Source organism: Balaenoptera borealis (genome assembly GCF_965194805.1).
Source record: "Balaenoptera borealis genome assembly, chromosome: 17".
Classification (NCBI taxonomy): domain Eukaryota; kingdom Metazoa; phylum Chordata; class Mammalia; order Artiodactyla; family Balaenopteridae; genus Balaenoptera; species Balaenoptera borealis.
In genome coordinates this window covers 33,184,331-33,189,824 of record NC_138876.1, presented here as the reverse complement: position 1 = coordinate 33,189,824, position 5,494 = coordinate 33,184,331, and positions in this window count along the sequence as shown.

Below are 5,494 nucleotides of genomic sequence, written 5' to 3'. Positions count from 1 at the left end.
TGTTTTAGTTGTATGTGTAGAGCTTAATCGTTGCACATTTTTGCTATCCCAAAACAATTATTTTTAAATGTGACCTGGTCGATAAGACTATCCAACATTTTATTCCTGATCTTCTTTCTTACTGCATTAAAGAATACAGTATTTACAAACTAAGTTATTTTTTGCTGTTAGAAATTGCAGATATACTTTCACTTTGATTTGTTATTTTAGACACTCTATGTTTGAATTTACATTTAAGACCAAACATCTCTTTTGTTACCTTTTAATATTACTTTAGATAATTATTGCAGTGATTCTTCCTAGGATTCCATAAACACATAGAAGAATTATGTCAGAACTTTTTTCAGTTGAATTTATTTTCTGTGCTTTATTTATTTGGATTTTTGAGACATTAAAGATGATCAGCCTACATTTATATAACTTTTATAAACAATAATTATAACATATGGTCAAGTCAAGATAATAAAACATCCTTTTTCTCAGCATTGTGACTTTGATCCATTTCTGCTAAATAATTTCACTTTAATCTCACTAAATTATAAATAGTTCTGTGTGACAAAGGTTGGTTTTTTTTTTTAGTCATCAGTTTAGTAAACTGTATTATAAATACATATAAGTCTAATTTTTAGGAAATTATAAGTTAAAAAGAAATTAAAAATCCAAAGCAAAAATATGTTGTTTAAGAATTCATATATTTAGGGACTTCCCTGGCGGTCCAGTGGTTAAGACTCCGTGCTCCCAATGCAGGGGGCAAGGGTTCGATCCCTGGTTGGGGAGCTAAGATCCTGCATGCTGCACAGCGCAGCCCCAAAAAAACCAACGTATATTTGTAGTAAAAATATTATAACATGCACAGCGATGATAAAGATCAAAATCTGGAGAGTGGGAGAAGGGTACAGTCAGAGTGGGATACACAGGAGATTTCAACTCTTTTGATAAGGTTTTTTTTAATATATAAATTTATTTATTTATTTATTTATTTTTGGTTGTTTTGGGTCTTCGTTGCTGCGCGTGGGCTTTCTCTAGTTGGTGTCGAGCAGGGGCTACTCTTCGTTGTGGTGCTCTGGCTTCTCCCTGGGGTGGCTTCTCTTGTTGCAGAGCACAGGCTCTAGGTGCAGGGCTTCAGTGGTTGTGGCATGTGGGCTCAGTAGTTGTGGCATGCGGGCTCTAGAGCACAGGCTCAGTATTGCTTCAGTAGTTGTGGCGCACGGGCTTAGTTGCTCCGCGACATGTGGGATCTTCCCGGACCAGGGCTTGAACCCGTGTCCCCTACATTGACAGGCAGATTCTTAACCACTGCACCACCAGGGAAGTCCCGATAAGGTTTCTTTCCTAAGCTGTGTGTTCATTCTGTTATTTTTAATGCTTTCTTGGATATCTTAAATATTTCATCATGTTTTTCTCAAGGCTGATAATATCACCCATTTCCCTTTTAATCCTTAGGAGCTATTGTAGGCCTCGAATTACTTGATTGGCAAGGTGAACAAAGTTCTCTTGGGCATCTGTACTGCTCTTAGTTTGGGTGTGGTTTCAAAGAAAATAACGCAAATACTGGTCTGTAAATCTGAGCTTCTGTGTCAGTTTGATTCCATCAAGAAGCAGATGCCTATGGAAGACATGTCGCGAGAGATTCATTGGAGGGAAGTGTCTTTGAAGCATAAAGAGGAGGAGCGGGAGGAGACAGGCAGAGCCTTCCATCTGTACTGTAGGCTTGACTCCTGGGGCAGGAGAGCAGGAAGGAAGGAGGACCGGCTAGGAAGAGCCTCAGACTGCAATGCAGTTCTGAAAAAGGTTGGGCCAGGCTGTTGGGGTGTCCTCGAGCGCACACTGCTTGTCAGAGGAGTCCCATGTTGTGCAAGACCGGGCCAGCGCTGGTACCCTCTCTGTGCTCGGTCAGTGGCAGGGAGCAGCCCCGGGGAAGCCCGGCCTTGCAGCGAATGCGGCGTTGAATCCAGAGCAGTGGCAGCCAGGACCCCTCAGCGGGGACTCAGTCAGCTATGCTTCCTGCAGCCAATTCTCTTGAAGGAATTCTGAACGGAGCATTCCTATAGCTGCACCCCTTGCACCCCACAGACCCACTTCTTGCAGGACTGGGGAACAACTCCGTGATTTCTATGTACTTTGCTTAAGGAGGAGTTGAATTGGATCATCGGTATCCCCTGTCACTGAAGGGCCACATCTAGTATTCATCCTGTCTTCCATCATCCATTTTAAATGTTCCTCATCCACAGCTATCACCTTAGCAGGTTTTGGTGGCTTACCTAATGGTGTGACCCAAACCTTCATCCCTGAGGGGTTCCAACCTTTGCTAATCACACCCTTATCAGGCTGGGGTTGTTAAACATACCCATTTACTGTTGCACTGGAGCAAGGGAATACCAGTAGGCACCAAATGGGTCACCTGTGTTCTGCACATAGTTCTACCATCCCCCCGCCTCCCGCTGAGCAACGTCAGTGACCCCTGCCGGAAGGGTGACTGCTCTTCTAGCTTGCTGGTCCCTGGACATAGGAAGTCCAAAGTACCTTAGTGACAATAATGGCATGTAGTTCAGTAGGACTTTTGCTGTGTACCCTAGTAAGGGTGTACGTGTACCCCCTTTGGTGACCAATTCTTCCAACCCTGAAGAGCCCAGAGTTTTAGGAATGGTAAGCAGAGTCTTCCAGTGGGTCACTGGAAGTGATGGTAATTGGAGCCATCACTTGTATCCTCTCATCTTGTGATTTGATGCATATACTGCATCCTGAGGGATGGTACCCCATCCTTTCAGCATGTTGCCTCTGAGCTGGTGCTTACATTGTGTCTTCAGTAGGCCATTCCAGTGATCTGTGAGACTGCAGATTGTGTTTGTGATATGATCAGTGGGTTCTGTGGTTGGGCCCACTCTCCTTTGCTGAAATAGATCCCCTGGATGAAAACTGTTTTGGGCTGGGATTCATGCCTGTGAATTAGGCATTCCATTAACACCCAAATAGTGGTGCTGGCTGAGACTTTGTAGCTCTGGTATCTGGGGATATCAGAATAGGTATCCCTGTGAAGTTGAATTGCTGGCCTTTCTAGAATCAAAAGGATCCAGTGTAGTCAAGACGACACCAAGTGGTCTGTTGTTCTCCTAAAGGAACAGCACCATATTGACATAGCATTAGTCTCTGTTGCTGACAGATCGGACAGTCAGAAACAAATAGCTAGATCAGCTTTGGTAAGTGGGAGTTCATCTGTTGGGCTCAGTCATAGCCTCTATCTTTGCCACAAGCAGTTCTATCCATGTGCACATTTTGCCTCTTCCAGGGTGGCCAGTGTCAAATGATGGGATCATTTTATCTACTTGGTTGTAGATGGAAGTGCCTCTTCTATGGTGGATGCCCATACCCTTGCCCGAGGGCCAGCCATTGACCACGGCCCAGGAATCTCACCTAAGGCCACTTCTACATAAAACTATGAGCAGGTACCTTGCTCCCAGATTTTCTTTCACTACTGTCTTTCAAGGCCCACCCCTTTATATGTCTCTAATGCAGCCATGGTCCATTTGTGCCTTGCACCCACAATTTGAGCCAAGCCAACCCACTGGTATTGGGCATCGTCCTCCTTCAGCTGGTTGTACCCCACCTCCCCATATGGCTGTACGTACAAATGGGGAAAACAGCGTTAATGCAACTGTGATTGACGTGTAGGTCTGAGCTACCTGCTCATTCATCTTACTTGTACCCTCTGGTCTTGCTTGGGCTCAATCACATATGTACCATTTTTGTCTTCTGAGGGACTGCTGCTGAGTTCATACAACTTTATATATCTTGGTGGGTCTGACTAAACTCATAACGGGCAGTTCTGGACACATGGTTACTTGGTGTTCATGGTCAAGCATGCTGTGTCTACCAGAGCTCAGCAACATTTTAGGAGCTATTTCTCAAATGGCTTAATTCGCTGCAGCTGACACGGCTTTGCTCTGGAATCCTAGAGTCTTGTGTTGTGATTCTGCCGCTGGGGCTTGTCATAAACTCCACACTGCATCTTTCCCACCAGTGATGCTTCCTATACCGGAAGGTCTGCAGGATCTTGTGGCCCAAGTTTCAGGGTTGCTTGCACCACAGCCTCCTGCAGCACTATTTCCTGCCCTGGGCCCCATGCAAAGCTGGTAGGCTTCCATGTTACCCAACATATGAGCCAGAGCATAAATATTCCTAGGTGTGGGATATGTTACCTGCACAACTCAAAGGGGCCTGCCAGGCACAGTGCTTCCTTCCAATGCAATATTTTGGAAGAGATATCATGGCATGCCCCTGATCGCTAGACCTCTAAAAAGTCACTGAAGTGGCAGATCGCTGAACTTTCATAGGATTAATTTTTCACCCTCTTGACTGCATGTGTCTTAACCAAGGCTTCAAGTGTACTAGTCACCTCTGGCTTGTCCTGTCCAATCAGCAGAATATCATCAATGTAATGGATACATGTAGTGTTCTGTGGGATGTCCAGTCAGTCCAGATCTCTTTGGACTATGAGAGAGTGCAGGAGAGTTAACAGCCCAAGGGCAAAATTAAATGAATAGTATTCATTCCATGTGAATGCGAACTGTTGCTGGTCCTCTTTTTAAACTGAAATAGAAAATGCATTTGCCAGATCAATAACCACATACCATGTACCTGAGGCCTAGCAACACATCTGCTCTAGCAACGGTACTATGTCCGTCACAGCAGTTGTGATTGGGCCTGCTTGCATTGACATTACAGTCATTCTCCAGAATCCATCTGGTTTGTGCAGAGGTCAGACTGAAAAATTAAACAGAGATATGAAAGAAACCACACCTGCTCCTCTCCCTGCCCCCCCGCCCCCATATTTTAAGTCCTTAATGATGGCACTAATCTTCCCTATCCTACCCACCCCCAATGCAGTATTGTTTTTTATTTGCTAGATTTACCTTGGTTGGGAGGATGGGGTGAAGTTTAAGAAGTTTTTTACTTGTTTTTCCTTACCCTCTTACCTTACAGGGCAAGGATTCAATATGGTGTTTACTCCAACTATATCATTCCCATTTATGCATTTGGGAACTGAGGAAACGACAACTGGGTAAGTTCTTGGACTTATAACTTACCCAGTCTATAAGTTACACTTTAGATAGATCTTCATTTATTAAATGGCCCTCATGAGCTTCCATTCTAACAGGGTCATGATGACTCTTTAGGTCTTTGGGAATCAAACTCTGGGTCCAAATGTCCTTGCAATATCTAGCTAGTCCCCGTTTCTCACAGTTCCCTGAGTAAATGGTCATAGGTCCTTTTGAGGAACCACTGTGGCGCATACTTGCTGTGGTTTTGCAAGGTCCTTCCTCCTAGGGACCCAGCCACCTCTCCAATCAGTGGTTCCAGTTATGAAAGCTGGCTCAGGTCTGGTAACTGAGCAAGAGCTTGCGCTTTTTACTGTGACTACACTTGGCCCCCCTAGTCCTACAGTCTTGCCTTTGTCTGGTTGTAGGCATCAAGGAGTACCCTCATTGGATGCCCA